At 33.3% G+C, this 18,244-nt stretch overlaps 1 long non-coding RNA gene across 1 annotated transcript in view; it reads left to right on the forward strand.

Moving 5' to 3' along the window:
- Nucleotides 1-3,970, forward strand: part of LOC137632003 (uncharacterized) — a 19,453-nt gene extending 15,483 nt beyond the window's left edge. The window contains exon 3 of the long non-coding RNA XR_011041990.1: nucleotides 3,320-3,970. This is a non-coding gene — a long non-coding RNA (uncharacterized lncRNA). The remainder of the gene's footprint in view (nucleotides 1-3,319) is intronic.
- The last annotated feature ends 14,274 nt before the right edge of the window (nucleotides 3,971-18,244 follow it).

Raw genomic sequence — 18,244 nt, forward strand, 5'->3', positions numbered from 1 at the left:
GGTTTAGTTTTATTTTTCTGACCAAAGAACTGCGAATGATGATATATCTGGTAAATAATTGTCGGTCTTTAACAGCAGCTTTACCAAGAGAGGCCATATGTACGTTTAATTGGGTTTATAGAAGAACGATGGATACTGAAAGGTGCGGGGGAAAGTATTTAGCCGTGTTCTTCTTTTTAAACGCTACCATATTATTATTATTATTATTATTATTATTATTATTATTATTATTATTTGCTAAGCTACAACCCTAGTTGGAAAAGCAAGATGCTATATGCCCAAGGGCTCCAACAGGAAAAACTAATAGCCTAATGAGGAAAGGAAATAAGGAAATAAATAAACGATATAAGAAGTAATGAAAATTAGAATAAAATATTTTAAAAACATTAACAACATTAATACAGATATTTGATATATAAACTATAAAAAGACTTATGTAAGCCTGTTCAACATAAAAACATTTGCTGCGAGTTTTAACTTTTGAAGTTCTACTGATTCAACTACCCGATTAGGAAGATCATTCCATAACTTGGTCACAGCTGCTACTGGTCTACAACTCCTCCGTAAGCAAATTGGAAAAAAAAAATATAACTAAGTATTTCTATTGTTAGGATATATTCTACTTATGATGATTATAAAGACAGAGATAGTTTCACTTAACACGAACTTGTATTTTCAGTCAGGAAAGTATATTAGAATACAAGTGTCTACTTGCAATCTAGCACCTGCTCTTCCCTCTCTTAGACTCTCACATTTTCTCACATAGCAAATATCATTAGTTGAAAGCTGGCGTATTGCATTGTCCCTCTTCTTTGTTATTTCCGTCCAAAGCAAATACACAATTTGGAGAAAATGAGGTGGGACTCACTATCACATCGAACAGTGGACACTCGTTCATATGAAATCCGATAAAGCGTTCGAATTGAGAGCTCAAACAATAAAGTTCGAAAGACTTTATTGTAGCAGGAGGTAAAGTTAATTGAATACAGGGTATTTCGTATTTATGAAGACGAGTGATTTTATAAGTTTAGGATCTTATTGAAATAATGTTCAATTTATTTCCTATAGAAAATTCTCTCTCTCTCTCTCTCTCTCTCTCTCTCTCTCTCTCTCTCTCTCTCTCTCTCTCTCTCTCTCTCTCTCTCTCTCTCTTTCAAAGTTCATAGAAAACAGGTAAAATTTGATTAATATGTTAATGCTTATGAATTATTATATCACTAATTGTTATGTAGTATAATTACTTTGAACCTTGTTATTTATCAAATCTACCTTTATTACTATATTTCTTAAATTCACTGGTAGAAACTCATTATATATATACATACACACATATATATATATATATATATATATATATATATATATATATATATATATATATATATATATATATATATTGAGGTAGGTCGTTGCTCCTGGCGAGCTTCAAAGATAAAATAAAAAGGAGGACGAATAGTCTGGACAACATCTTTCAATTTATTGGTGCCGACGTTTCAGGACTCATCCCATTATCAAGGCTAAAATGGACATATAAAACATTATAAGCAAAACTCAGTAAAAATATATAAAATACAAAAAACACAGTCAAAATTAAAATTGAAATTATAAACACAGTTACAAGTAAAATATGGAGATAAAAATATTAACTAAAAGAAAAGTATCTTAAAATTAAATATACAAAAATCAAAATTGTCTAAGGAGACCAACCTGTCTGGAACAGACTAGAGTACTGAGTGAGTATCTGAAGGACAGTACTCAGGAGGAAAATTCTAAATTTGCCAGCTTAAGCGATGTGGAGGGGGACAGAGGATAATTGGCTGTTTAGTTTAGGAGCCTTTTCTTTAATCATTAACGATTCCAATACTAGTAGAGAGGAGTTATTTGGCGCTTGAGCTATGATTTCAAAGTTTTTATATGCAATGTTGGTCTTGCATTTACTTGCATGTTCTCTGATGGTTGAGAATTCTTTGGTTTTGAGCGCACATCCAGTTCTATGACTCACTCCCCGATGCGCATCTATGCGAACTTTCAGCAGTCTTTTTGTGGAACCCACATAATTTCCGAGATTACATCTCGGACAAGTAAACATATAGACCACCGAAGAACGCATTAGGTCGGGGAGAGAATCCTTAATTCTAAACATAGATCCCACTGTCAGGGGATTCTTAAAAATAAGTTTAAAATCCAGACTTGGAAAATTGTTTAAAATTACCTTTTCAATTTGTTTCCCATATTTTCCGTTAATAATAAAAGGCAAAGAGGCATAGAAAATCATTTTTGGTACTGTAGGAACTTGAAGTTTAGGTTGGTAATGTTTGGTCAGAAATTTGTTAACTAATCTATAAAATATTTTAGTTGGAAAACAGTTATCCTTGAAATGCTGCTTCAGAAAGACTATTTCATTATGAAAGGATGTCCAGTCAGACGAAAGGTAAAATGCCCTGCAGATCAGGGTTGTTACGGCATTTAACTTAAAATTATAAAAGCAAAAGCTAAAAAAATTGGTGCCTAAACCAGTGAACGTCTTTTTCCTAAATACGCTTGTTTCTAGACGTGTCTGCCCTCTTGAGATGTTAATGTCAAGATATGGTAACTTGTTATTTTCTTCTTCCTCAATAGTGAACTTGATGTTTGGATGAACGTTATTGATGAAATCTAAAAATCTAGCAGCATGTTCCTTTTGCTTGAAAGTAGCTAACGTATCATCTACGTAGCGTTTATAAAATATAGGTCTAAATAGCAAAGGACATTGGTCTAAAAACTGCTCCTCAAGGTGACACATAAAAATATTGGCGAAGGTGGGCCCAAGAGGGCTACCCATAGCCATACCATCAAGTTGTTTAAACAACTTACCATCAAAAATAAAATGTGTCAATCACTGCAAGTTCAAGTAATTTTTTTTTTAAATCAGACTTATTAAAACCGTGATATAAGTCGTTTGGAAAAATAAAAAGTTTATTTAAAATTATTTCAATGGTTTCTTGCAAGGGCACGTTCGTAAAAAGTGATTCAACATCATAGCTAACCATATAATTACATTTGTTTTGTTTTAAGCTGGCAAATTTAGAATTTTCCTCCTGAGTACTGTCCTTCAGATACTCACTCAGTACTCTAGTCTGTTCCAGACAGGTTGGTCTCCTTAGACAATTTTGATTTTTGTATATTCAATTTTAAGATACTTTTCTTTTAGTTAATATTTTTATCTCCATATTTTACTTGTAACTGTGTTTATAATTTCAATTTTAATTTTGACTGTGTTTTTTGTATTTTATATATTTTTACTGAGTTTTGCTTATAATGTTTTATATGTCCATTTTAGCCTTGATAATGGGATGAGTCCTGAAACGTCGGCACCAATAAATTGAAAGATGTTGTCCAGACTATTCGTCCTCCTTTTTATTTTATCTTTGAAGCTCGCCAGGAGCAACGACCTACCTCAATATTTACGCTCGAAATATGGTGGACCCGTTTTATCATCTTATCGACACTTGGAATCTACTCGAAAGAAACTAAGGAAGGCTCAACTTGATTTGGACTTTTTACTCTACTGCCGCTTAAGCAATGTTGTTCCTAATTTTGTAAAGTTCCGTCTTTATCGCTCTTCGCTCTACAACACTGATTTCTACAGGGAATCCACGGAGACTCTACTTGACCTCGAGATTAAACATAAGGAGAGGCTAATCACTAAGCATGAAACTACTATTACTGAATTGTGTAACACCCTTTTTAACTCTGTTTCTTTTTTGGATACCATGTACTTGAAAACGTTGTTAAATAAAAATATAATTTCCTTTACTGACAAACAAAAGCAAACTCATGACAGAAAGTTAAATAATCTCGGTGTTAATATTCCAAATTTTATGAATCCTAAAAAAATGGTTTTTAATTATTCTAATCATATATTGTCTAAAAGGGAGGAGTTTCTTTTATCATTAGGTTTGGACTTCTGTATGCCCAACTATCGTCCAAACTACAGCCAGTTCTTTTTGCCATTTGAACGTCTTTTTCAAAGGTTAAGGCAACTACCCCTTCCCACGGATATAAGCAACTTTCAGCGTAACTTGCACCAGATCGCCCATAAAACCTTTTCGTCAATAAAAACTAACTGGGCCCCTTTCTTCAAGAGGGATGATTTCTATTTGTTGAAAAGTTTGGCAAAAAATCCAAATCTCGTTGTAACCAGACCGGATAAAGGTAAAGGTACTGTATTACTCAACAAAGCAGATTATATAGCCAAAATGTACACAGTTTTAAATGACCCAACTAAATTTTCTGACTTGGGTCTTCCTCAATTTAATCCGATTTTTAAAATGGAAGACAAAATTAACCGAACACTGAAAAGACTAAAGGATGATAGTACCATTACTGAACAGGTATATTTAGACCTATTTTCCTCTGGTTCCTCTTATGGTATACTGTATGGTTTACCTAAGATTCATAAAGAAAATGTTCCACTCAGACCTATTTTAGCTGCTTATAATTCACCAAATTTTAATATTGCCAAATTTCTTGTGCCTCTTTTACAACCACTTACCTCAAATGAATATACACTGCCCAATTCTGCCTCTCTGATACCTGAAATCACCACTCAAAACAAATGTAATTATATGGTTAGCTATGATGTTGAATCACTTTTTACGAACGTGCCCTTGCAAGAAACCATTGAAATAATTTTAAATAAACTTTTTATTTTTCCAAACGACTTATATCACGGTTTTAATAAGTCTGATTTAAAAAAATTACTTGAACTTGCAGTGATTGACACTCATTTTATTTTTGATGGTAAGTTGTTTAAACAACTTGATGGTATGGCTATGGGTAGCCCTCTTGGGCCCACCTTCGCCAATATTTTTATGTTTCATCTTGAGGAGCAGTTTTTAGACCAATGTCCTTTGCTATTTAGACCTATATTTTATAAACGCTACGTAGATGATACGTTAGCTATTTTCAAGCAAAAGGAACATGCTGCTAGATTTTTAGATTTCATCAATAACGTTCATCCAAACACCAAGTTCACTATTGAGGAAGAAGAAAATAAGTTACCATATCTTGACATTAACATCTCAAGAGGGCAGACACGTCTAGAAACAAGCGTATTTAGAAAAAAGACGTTCACTGGTTTAGGCACCAATTTTTTTAGCTTTTGCTTTTATAATTTTAAGTTAAATGCCGTAACAACCCTGATCTGCAGGGCATTTTACCTTTCGTCTGACTGGACATCCTTTCATAATGAAATAGTCTTTCTGAAGCAGCATTTCAAGGATAACTGTTTTCCAACTAAAATATTTTATAGATTAGTTAACAAATTTCTGACCAAACATTACCAACCTAAACTTCAAGTTCCTACAGTACCAAAAATGATTTTCTATGCCTCTTTGCCTTTTATTAATAACGGAAAATATGGGAAACAAATTAAAAAGGTCATTTTAAACAATTTTCCAAGTCTGGATTTTAAACTTATTTTTAAGAATCCCCTGACAGTGGGATCTATGTTTAGAATTAAGGATTCTCTCCCCGACCTAATGCGTTCTTCGGTGGTCTATATGTTTACTTGTCCGAGATGTAATCTCGGAAACTATGTGGGTTCCACAAAAAGACTGCTGAAAGTTCGCATAGATGCGCATCGGGGAGTGAGTCATAGAACTGGATGTGCGCTCAAAACCAAAGAATTCTCAACCATCAGAGAACATGCAAGTAAATGCAAGACCAACATTGCATATAAAAACTTTGAAATCATAGCTCAAGCGCCAAATAACTCCTCTCTACTAGTATTGGAATCGTTAATGATTAAAGAAAAGGCTCCTAAACTAAACAGCCAATTATCCTCTGTCCCCCTCCACATCGCTTAAGCTGGCAAATTTAGAATTTTCCTCCTGAGTACTGTCCTTCAGATACTCACTCAGTACTCTAGTCTGTTCCAGACAGGTTGGTCTCCTTAGACAATTTTGATTTTTGTATATTTAATTTTAAGATACTTTTCTTTTAGTTAATATTTTTATCTCCATATTTTACTTGTAACTGTGTTTATAATTTCAATTTTAATTTTGACTGTGTTTTTTGTATTTTATATATTTTTACTGAGTTTTGCTTATAATGTTTTATATGTCCATTTTAGCCTTGATAATGGGATGAGTCCTGAAACGTGGGCACCAATAAATTGAAAGATGTTGTCCAGACTATTCGTCCTCCTTTTTATTTTATATATATATATATATATATATATATATATATATATATATATATATATATATATATATATATAATATGTATATGTATATAAATATATATGGCAATTTTTATCACTAACACTCGTAATTTTCCTACATTCAAATATGAAGCCACATGTACCTTTTAATATCGAATTTAATCTGCGTTGGGATCACAAACTCAAAGGTGAATTATTTCTATGACAAGTTCTTCCAAGAGATAGCTGGATGGGCTAATTCCAGATGGCACCCTTTTTGTTTATACTTGTTGTGAATGTGTTGAATGAAGGATTGTGAATGAAAATCGTTGGGAATTGTTATATGCAGTTAATCTGGGGATCACAGAAGAGACTTAAGGAGAATTGCACAGATTTGTATGAGAATAGTAGGGATCTTTAGAACAGGGTAGCATAGAGCTAAGTGTAATTAAAATTGAGGTCATGGTGTCCAGCAAGCTGGAGGGGAATAGAATACTTATACAAGATAGAAAAGACCTAGAGTTAATACAGGTAGAGAATCTAAAATTCTTTAGTCCTACATCATACCACGATACCACGATAGATAGTATTGAATGATTTTGTTCTCAAAAAACGGCATGATTTGCATTGAATGAGGAACCTTCTGAATATCATGACAGTAAGATAAAAGGGAACATTTAACACGCTTCATGTTAGACGTCCTAGCCTGTATTTGAAGGCAATCCAGCATTATTTTTCCCTTCCCCATTTAGTGTTTGAATGGCCGATATAAGCAGTGAAAGAGAAAAAGCCTTTGACAGACCGAATGTATTGCATCGCAGTTCAAAATAAACAATTTAATTTCTTTCGTTTTTTCTCTCGTTAAAATTCGTTTGAAGAAACGGACAAAAGTGAAAGGTAGTGCACCACAGCCGGGTGACGCCATATCCTTTTTTTCTTTCGCAAATAAAATTCTCGAACATAAATCAAGGTAGACGCTCTTCTGATAAATTATTTCTTTGATACCTCCATCACAGTTGTAAAACTGGATTTTATATTCCCATTATTCATTGCAAATCAAATGCATTCAGTGCTTGGAAATAATTTTTATTTGAGAAGCTTTCCTGAGAGTACACGAATATTCTATTTTTATTCCAGTTGTCTCTTGAGATCTTTGCTCTTATTTTTTATGTATGAATGGGGAGTACAGAGTAATTTTTATGTTTTTTGTTCATATTCTACATTTTTCAATGGAAGCCTTGCATCAATTTCACTGAGAAATGCACACTAAGAAATGCAACATTTATTTTTACTTTTTTTTCTTCTTTTCATGATATAACTTAGACATTGTCTGATTTGCTTTTTACAATCTTTCACTAAACTATAATTCTAAAGACCCTGTATTGGAGATCATTGTTGCTAAATACTTGAATGATTCTAGGTCATTAATCCTTTCTTCTTCCAATGATATTTCATCTTCCATTGCATACTCCGTTCTCTCTCTGTCTTTCTTCTATTTATCTTCAGCCCCACCGCATGTGATATTTCATGCATTCTGGTAACCAAGCATTCCAAATCCTGTGGTGTTCTGCTAAGGACAGCATCATCAGCATACTCGAGGTCTGCTAAATTCCTATCACCAATTCAGTCCAAGCCTTCTCCACTATCTCTGACTATTCTACACATTACGAAGTCCATGAGGAGGATAAACAACATAGGTGACAACACATTCCCTTGGAGTACTCTGCTGTTCACTGGAAACTCACTTGATAAGACTCCATTAACATTAACGTTGCACTTGCTATGCTCATGAACAGACTTAATCAAATTTACATAGTTAAGAGGAATTCCATAATAACGCAGGATTCTTCATTTGATAGTATGCACCCGGCAATTTATCCACAAAATTGCCGGATGCATACTATCAAAGGCTTTTTCGTAGTCCACAAATACCATCAAAAGTGGATTTCTATATTCTACGCATTGCTGTACATGTCTCAAAATTAAAATTTGTTCAGTGCAACTTCTACCTTTTCTAAATCCTGCTTGTTCATCTCTCAGCTTTTCATCCATCTTTCCCTCCAGTCTCTTAAGAATAAGCATACTATATATTTTCATAACAACTGATGTAAGTGTTACACCTCTGTAATTATTGCTACAGTCAGGTCTCCCTTTTTAGCATTTTCACCAACACTCCTAACTCCCATTCATCAGGTTTTGCCTCTTCATGTCACATTCTACAACATAATCTTGATATATATATATATATATATATATATATATATATATATATATATATATATCTACATATATATGTATGTATGTATGTATGTGAGAGAGAGAGAGAGAGAGAGAGAGAGAGAGAGAGAGAGAGAGAGAGAGAGAGAGAGAGCCTTGGATACTGATCTACTACTCACTGAAAATACACAAAAAACCTTCACAGTCACTTCAATCAATTGAAATATGGGAATTTCCCTGGAAAACCTAAAAATGAGATAATTGTATTTTTTAAAGTTTAATTTATCACCATTTCGATACATAGTCTCCAAAACTCCAATGATATTCCTACTATGATCTTTCGAGGTTACCCACGTTATTATGAAGTCGTTCATTTAAACTAGAATGCTATAGATAATTAAAGGAGCCAACTTGAAACGTAACCTTTATAATTTCTCCAATTGTATCCTCTTTCTGAACATGCTCTTTTTAAGCTGTGCGTGTGTCGATGCGGGCGACCATGAGTTTGTACCACTAATTGGCTCGTAAAACAAACCGTTCATTACACTAAATCAACAAATGTAGTAAATACTTCTCCTTGCAAAATTTCACTTAGACCCTCAAACGAATAACGCTATTCTTCATAGAACTACACGGATCTAAAAGCTTTATCGGAGGAGTTTTAGTGAAGGTGCTTTTACTTGTATACTATTAATACCCGGGGCAGTACATTTCCCCAACTATGACGTAGTTACACATCCTATACTCGTATGTCTCCGCCTCGCAAAATTTTCGTGAATTCTCACATTTCCTAAACCCTCTATGGGAAGCTGTGAAAATGAACTTATATAAATGAATTTATATGATAGTTTATATGTATGTTAATGGAAGAAAAAACTGTGGGGATGTGAAACAAGTGGCGAAAGAGTTAGGGGATGGACGAGGATAAGTTAGTAAAATGGTCTATAATTCAAAAGTATTAGAGTTAAGTAAGAGAGGAATATTTGAATAGCTCAGGAGTGATATGGGCACTAGAAAGTGATTGTTTAAGCATTCCAGTAAGAATTTATTGGTGTGATGTGTAAAGGTAGCTTAGCATTCAGGTGACGAACCTGCTAAGCAGGAGTATAGAAATAACTTGCTATTGAAGTTCCTGTCGAGGGACTTCATCCTCAATCCTGCTGTTAAAGTATGGCTGTGTCAATGATCAGTGTCTCAGCAATTGTCTTTTGTTTTGGGAAATGGCTTAATGTTGAAAAAATATGTAATTTATTGGTCACATTCACCAGTTCTGCCTATCAATATTTCTGTTTCATTATAGAAGACGAGAAAATCTGTTTAAGTGTATAAAAACTCAAATTAGTTTACGAGCAATTCATCTGTCTGCGTGCAAGTTTCCTTACGTATGTAGATTTTTTTTATTGTGGATAAGTAATAACGAGACTAGCGCGAAATTGTTCATGCTTTGCCTGGGATATGCTTACCACTGAAAGCTTTGAAATCCAGAACGAAATACATGAGGAAATCATTCTTCTTAGGCGGGCCTTCAACATTTGCTATTTCAAGATATTTGTTAGTACTTAATCGTAAAGGATAATAATTTCTATAAGCTCTTAAAAACATGTGTCTTGAGGCTAGCTATATTTTTACTCCAGCTGAAATAAATCCATCCTTAACAATGCGACATGAGAGTAAGATTTATATTTGTCTTATAGATTGAAATGTATAGAATTTACTTTTTTGTGTTTGTGTTTTAATAAACGAAATATTGTAAGTTTGACCTAAAAGGAAAAGGAAAAAGATCGTAGCATAGGTTCGAGTCTTAATTGGCAAGTGGAATATGTTTTGATTTCGTTGCAGATTCATGTATCATATTTCTATTGCGCAGATGTCCAAATGAACTAAAACTTTGGCTAAACGAAACCTTTGAAGTTTTATATTTATACGTTTGTTCCATCTTACATGCAATAATGACATCTAATATGAATAGCATGCAATTCATCCAATGTAGGTAGGACAGTAGTTTAGGTGACAATGATAAAACTTTTTACATTTCCGTGTACATCGGATAACATGCCTTTTAGTCTACAACACAATCACTGCACAAATTCTGTTTGTTTATTTCGCCGCCCTGGTGGCTTTGCGTACGAGTCATAATGGCAAGATCATTTTCAAATATTGTCTCGGAATTTATAAAAAGCTTTTTAGTATTTTCATTATACCTGGACTTCATTCACAACTGTGTTCAAGAGTTTCTCTAAGAAGCCTATTATGTATCATAATCCTCTTGAAATGTGTATAATCTAAGATATTCAAATAAATGCAAGTGATCATTTCGCTTTCAAACGAGCTTTTCTGTACAATCACAAACTCTTTATTGGTAGCTAAATTGCTCTCCCCTTTTCCAAATGCAATTTTTTAGGCTCAACAGCACGAGTGAATTTTAATGTTAATCCCTTAAGCTGCTTAGTAACTGAATTCATAGGGTGAACTGCGCTGAACTCTTATGGTAATGCTCTTTCATGTTCATTTTTGTTACATTAGCATAAGCAGCAGCGGTTTTAGGAAGAGGAACAATTTCCAATGATAAATGAGAGGACATTTTATATAACCTTGGAACACAGGTCCTTTTTTATTGATCACAGATGCTTTTAATAAAATGACTGGAAACTATTAGTACACATATTTCATTGTTCATGTCCTTAATAAAAATAATAAAATTCTTAACTTATTAAGCCAGGTCTATCGGTTTAGTTTTATTTTTCTGACCAAAGAACTGCGAATGATGATATATCTGGTAAATAATTGTCGGTCTTTAACAGCAGCTTTACCAAGAGAGGCCATATGTACGTTTAATTGGGTTTATAGAAGAACGATGGATACTGAAAGGTGCGGGGGAAAGTATTTAGCCGTGTTCTTCTTTTTAAACGCTACCATATTATTATTATTATTATTATTATTATTATTATTATTATTATTATTTGCTAAGCTACAACCCTAGTTGGAAAAGCAAGATGCTATATGCCCAAGGGCTCCAACAGGAAAAACTAATAGCCTAATGAGGAAAGGAAATAAGGAAATAAATAAACGATATAAGAAGTAATGAAAATTAGAATAAAATATTTTAAAAACATTAACAACATTAATACAGATATTTGATATATAAACTATAAAAAGACTTATGTAAGCCTGTTCAACATAAAAACATTTGCTGCGAGTTTTAACTTTTGAAGTTCTACTGATTCAACTACCCGATTAGGAAGATCATTCCATAACTTGGTCACAGCTGCTACTGGTCTACAACTCCTCCGTAAGCAAATTGGAAAAAAAAAATATAACTAAGTATTTCTATTGTTAGGATATATTCTACTTATGATGATTATAAAGACAGAGATAGTTTCACTTAACACGAACTTGTATTTTCAGTCAGGAAAGTATATTAGAATACAAGTGTCTACTTGCAATCTAGCACCTGCTCTTCCCTCTCTTAGACTCTCACATTTTCTCACATAGCAAATATCATTAGTTGAAAGCTGGCGTATTGCATTGTCCCTCTTCTTTGTTATTTCCGTCCAAAGCAAATACACAATTTGGAGAAAATGAGGTGGGACTCACTATCACATCGAACAGTGGACACTCGTTCATATGAAATCCGATAAAGCGTTCGAATTGAGAGCTCAAACAATAAAGTTCGAAAGACTTTATTGTAGCAGGAGGTAAAGTTAATTGAATATAGGGTATTTCGTATTTATGAAGACGAGTGATTTTATAAGTTTAGGATCTTATTGAAATAATGTTCAATTTATTTCCTGTAGAAAAGAGCTGTGATAATTCTCTCTCTCTCTCTCTCTCTCTCTCTCTCTCTCTCTCTCTCTCTCTCTCTCTCTCTCTCTCTCTCTCTCCAAAGTTTTCAAATTTCATAGAAAGTAGGTAAGATTTGATTACTATGTTAACGCATATGGATTATTGTATCACTAATTGTTATGTAGTAAAATTGCTTTGAACCTTATTGGTTATCAAATCTACCTCTAATACTTTAGTATTATATTTCTTAAATTCACCGATAGAAATCCATATATATATATATATATATATATATATATATATATATATATATATGTATATATATATATATATATATATATATATATATATATATATATATGTATATATATATATATATATATATATATATATATATATATATATATATATTTGTGTGGGTGTATGTATATATATATATATATATATATATATATATATATATATATATATATGTATATATATATATATATATATATATATATATATATATATATATATACATATATGGTAATTTTATCACTAACATTCGTAATTTTTCTCATTCAAATTACATTCAAATATGATGCCACATGTATCTTTTACTACGGAGTTTAATATGCGTTTAGATCAAAACTCAAAGGTAAATTATTTTTATGAGAAGTCCTGCCAAGAGATGGCCGGATGGGCTAATTCCAGTTGGTACCCTTTCTGTTTGTATTTGTTGTGAATGTGTTGAATGAAGGATTGTGAATTCAAACCGTTGGAAATTGTTATATGCAGTTATTCTGGGGATCACAGAAAAGGCTTAAGAGAATTGCAGAGAAATGTATGAGAATGGCAGGAATCTTTTGAATAGGGTAGCATAAAGCTGAGTGTAATTGAAATTGAGGTCATGGTGTGCAGCTAGCTGGAGGGGAAAAGAATACTTATACAAGATAGAAGAGACCTAGAGTTGATACAGGTAGAAAATCTAAAATTCTTCAGTCCTACATCATGCCAGGATAGAGAGTATGAAAGTGATATTTGTAATATGATAAAAGCAGCTTAGGGGAAATAGAAGGATATTGCAGGGATAGTACAAGACAAAAGAATTAGAGATGAAAGGAAAACCAAGATCTATTGGATAAGAAGAAGGAAAGAGGAACAGAAGATAAAACATACACAAATGAAGAATGTTGAGGTGGATTTAGGTGATTTGATGTGTGAAATGCTGACAAACAAATAAGTTTGATTGTGCTTGATTGATGAAGATTACTGATAAGATAAGAGAGTCAAAATTGAGATGGTATGGGCATGTAGTAAGGAACGGTGTGGGGCAGTGAGCTAGTAGGGCTTGGGTGTAGCCTGTAGTGGTGAAAGGTCCAGAGGGAGGCAAAGGTTCATATGAAGTGATTGGTGGAGAAACCTGGTTTTGATAGAAATAGTTGGAGGAGATGCATCAAGGCAACCGACTTTAGCTTAGCCATCGCGTAGGGGATAAAGAATGAGGTAGAAAGATTTTTCCAATATATTGGGAGAAAACTTGTAGTGCCAATGGAAATCATGGTTGGAATTTGTATAATGTTGTGTGGAAAATGTAGAGAAAAATTGTTTGTAAGTAAAACTGAATGGGTGAGATATAAGGAAATTTGGGGGTTGTCAAAGGGAAGCATGGGTAAAAGGATGCAACTGAGGGTATAGAAATGGATTAGTTAGGTGGAGGATGATATGATGGATACAAGGATGTTGAGTTTGGTAGCATTAGGAGCAATTAGATTATTAGATCTAAAAAAATGCGATAGATGTGAAAAGGGAATTTTGGAAGGGGGAGGGCCGTTAACGTCCAAGAGGCGGGATGATGTGTACACTGTACAGGATATATGTATTGTGGATATTGAGTTTCAGAACTATGCTGACGAGCTTACTGTGTAAAAGTTTGAAGCTTTTGATATCAGAAACTTTATCCGAAAGGAGTTTATCCACGATTCAGCAGTATGAATATGAATATGTTAGTGTTCATTGCTTTTTCATTGGTTGGGAGCCATCCATGTTAGGAGTAATGGCTCAACGTTGGTCGAGATGGAATGATTTAGGTTTCAAGTATAGAACCTGAATTTATTAAGATTATGTATAGCAAGAGTAAAAATCAACTTTTATCTCTTTTGAAGGCTTAGTTGATATGTCAGTGTCATTCCAGTATAGAATCCTGACAAGACCAGACACTTGTATACAAGTCCTTATGAATGCGAGTTATTCCCAAAGTAAAGAAAATTTTATAATACGATATATACAGATGTTGATTAATATTTTAACATGTATCTTTATATTATGTATTTGTTCTTGTAATCAGCATTCTTTACTTTGTGTCATGAAATATGGTCAATACAATAGTATTTCTTAAATTTTTTATGCATTGATCTGCTTGTAAATTTTTGTAAAACGTAATCTTATACACAATATGTAGCCTATCTGATGGCTTACACACATTAATGTAATTAAAAATTTCCGGGCAAACAAATCTCAAAAACACTCTGCTTACCATTGAAATTACTTCTGGATCGGCATTTTTAACATTTTATATATTGCTTTTGCGTAAAAATCATTGAATGATTTTGTTATCAGAAAACGGCATAATTTGCATTCAATGAGGAACCTTCTGAATATCGTAACAGTAAGATAAAAGGAAGCATTTAACACGCTTCATGTTAGACGTCATAGCCTGTAATTGAAGGCTATCCAGCATTATTTTTCCCTTCCCCATTTGGTCTTTGAATGGCCGATATAAGCAGTGAAAGAGAAAAAGCCTTTGACAGACCGAATGTATTGCATCGCAGTTCAAAATAAACAATTTAATTTCTTTTCGTTTTTTCTCGTTAAAATGCATTTGAAGAAACGGATAAAGTGAAAGGTAGTGCGCCACAGCCTGATGACGCCATATCCTTTTTTTCTTTCGCAAATAAAATTCTCGAACATAAATCAAGGTAGACGCTCTTCTGATAAATTGTTTCTTTGATACTTCCATCACAGTTGTAAAACTGGATTTTATATTCCCATTATTCATTGCAAATCAAATGCATTCAGTGCTTGGAAATAATTTTGATTGAGAAGTTTTCCTGAGTGTACATGGTATTCTATTTTTGTCCCAGACGTCTATGAGATCTTTTTACTTATGTTTTTTTTTATGAATGAGAAGTACAACGCTAATTTTTATGTTTTTTGTTCATATTCTACATATTTCAATTGTAAGCCTTGCATCAATTTCACTGAGAAATGCACACTAAGAAATGCAACTTTTCTTTTTCCTTTTTTTTTCTTTTCATGATATAATCCCATAATATCACCAATAAAATTCATTTGTAGAAAATTAGAAAAGCTCCCAGCTTTTCAGTATACACTAAAACTGTTGAATAGTTATGACCCTCCTTCAGACAAACATTCTATGGCATTAGCCATTTCTGACTCCTACAGATAAGGTTCTTCAGAAATATGTCAGAAAGCCCTCTCCATCCACATATCGATATTCACCTCTATCTTGCATGACTCGCAGATATAGGTTATTAAAATTCTTATTTAATAATGACTCCTTCACATCATCTATCTAACACTTTCTAGATTCCTCTTTCCTCCTTTCTAACACTCACATTATACGCTTTTCCCCAATCACAAGAATAAACCAGCTCTTATTATATATGACTACAATTTTCTAACCTCTACATATGTGGACATTTTTGCCATTTTAGATCTTTTGCTACATATGATATGCAAAGTTTTAAAGATTTTATTTGTTTCACCAGTTTCTCTCTTATTCACGGTAAGCACTCTTAAAGCTTTTTCACTGAGAAGAGTTTTCTTAACAGTCCCTTCATACATTTAATGCTTGTTTTCTATGAAATAAATATCTTTTCACAATTATTTTCCTCCCAGTCCTCAGTACCAGGCTTTTTTTTTTTTTTTCCAAATTCATATATCCAAAAAATCCACTATCCGTTGCTTTACCTATTTGCCTTTATGTTTAACCACTTCAGTTTTTCAACCATACATATTATCATTCATTGTTGCATCTTTATTCGCCATCCTTCTTCTCTTGCAAACTGTTTGGTAAATATATACCCTTCACCGCTTGTAAATACGACTGTGTAGGTATTTTCTTTACCCAACCTTTATCTTGCCAATCAAGTTTCTTGTATGCAACTCTTCTTTTTGAAAAGAAAAAAAATATTTCTTTACTTAGTTTCTCTTTGATGAGGATACCTAAAATCAATCGGCAATCCCTTTTTTGTTTTTCTTTTTTTTTGAGCCTACGTGGCAAAATCAGCCATCTTGTAACATCATTTTCTATCAGGTGAACTTTCTCGACCAATCACCAATCTTCATTTCGAATTCGAAATTTATGAGCCCCTTTGAAACAGTTCGTCCTAATCCTTTGTGAAGACAACATGCATACTTGTCACGATTTAAGCTGTGTTTATTTCATTTACATGAATTTTCAACGTGAAACAGGGTTCTTACTAATTGATAACATGAAGATCGTGAAGCATTGTGTTTATAAGTTCGTTTAGACAATAATTAAGAATGTAAGATGTCATACTCTTGTGAAACGAAAAACTTTACACCACATACTTTACTTACTTTACTTTGATGGCTGCTTTTCCGGTCCCATACAGCAGGGGAACCCCACTCTCTACAGGACCTCCACTGTCGTTTTACCTTGTTCGTTCAGAGTATTTGACGTTTCATATCGCGTATTCTTCATTTACTGTTAAATCGTCACTGTCAAAAGACTCATGAAATAAGAAAGTCTTCAGTTTCCTCTTGAAAGCCTTAATGTCTTCAATCATTCGAATGTTTCGTGGGAGCTTATTATGTAGTCTCGGGGCCGCATATTTAAAGGCTCTTGAGCCTAAAGTAGACATAAATCTAGGTTCCAACAGTTTGAAGCCATCTGTAACTATTCTCGTGTCGACACGATTTGTTGGCATCTAATAATGTAAGTTACTTACACGATTGTTTTTTTATTTTGACTTAGGGTAAGGGATCTGTGATGTAGGGTAGCCATGCCAGTTTAGGTTGGGGGTACCTCAGGTAATTAGATATACCCTTGATTTACTTTGTAACTAAAGGAAAATTTTGAACAGTTGCGATAGAGCATAGAAGACAAGATTGAAATAACCGCGACCTGCTCGCATGATGATTCATTTCCCAAGTGAATTTCTATTTTTTAGATGTATTTCCTTGTGTTTGGATGGGTTTGAAGACCATTTTTTCTGGAAATTGTTAGGTTTTAAACTTGGGGAAAATATTTCCTGACTCACAATGGATTTCCATTACTAATTTACATCAGAATTGTACAAACATGAAAATAAGTATTGTAAACCATATTTCACTAGGGTTACAATAAACGGTGAAACGATAAATATTTCTCAATTGTTTTAGACTTTTTAGTTATGTCACCAGTTTCTGCACTTTTTTCACTCATTCATAAGTACTGTTACATCTGTAAACTTCACTTATTCCACGTTTCATTTGTAGCTCATTTTCTTGTGCCACAACTATGCATCCATCTCTACTTTCTCTGATGCTTCTGGCTTTTCCTATTACTAGATCCTTAAAGACGCAACAAACTGTTATCTCTGAACCACTATTATGCAAAATTAATCACTTCCATGTGCTTATTCTAACACCCGTTTCTATTACTCATAAGAATTTTCATTGCTATAAGCAATTGCTTTTCGGGAGGACGGTGGTCGTAATTAAAACAAGGATTTATATAACTTAGAGCTATACGCGTATCTCCCTCTTTTTGTAACCGGAATTTGCATGAGTTTGATTAATCGTTTACAGTATTTAGTGTCTATATTTGTTCCTTAACTTTGTTCTAAGGTGATTCATATATTCCTATATTTTTGTAAGTAAAAGAACCATGCACTTCAGATATGTTCAAGCTTTTATTGTTGCAGATATTCTCTCTCTCTCTCTCTCTCTCTCTCTCTCTCTCTCTCTCCACGAGACCTAGAGTTTATCTCATGGTAAGCCAGAATGGTACTAATAAGACCACAAATTTTATTGCAGTAACTGTTCCCA

This window comes from Palaemon carinicauda, chromosome 40, assembly GCF_036898095.1.
Source record: "Palaemon carinicauda isolate YSFRI2023 chromosome 40, ASM3689809v2, whole genome shotgun sequence".
NCBI classification, from domain to species: Eukaryota; Metazoa; Arthropoda; class Malacostraca; order Decapoda; family Palaemonidae; genus Palaemon; species Palaemon carinicauda.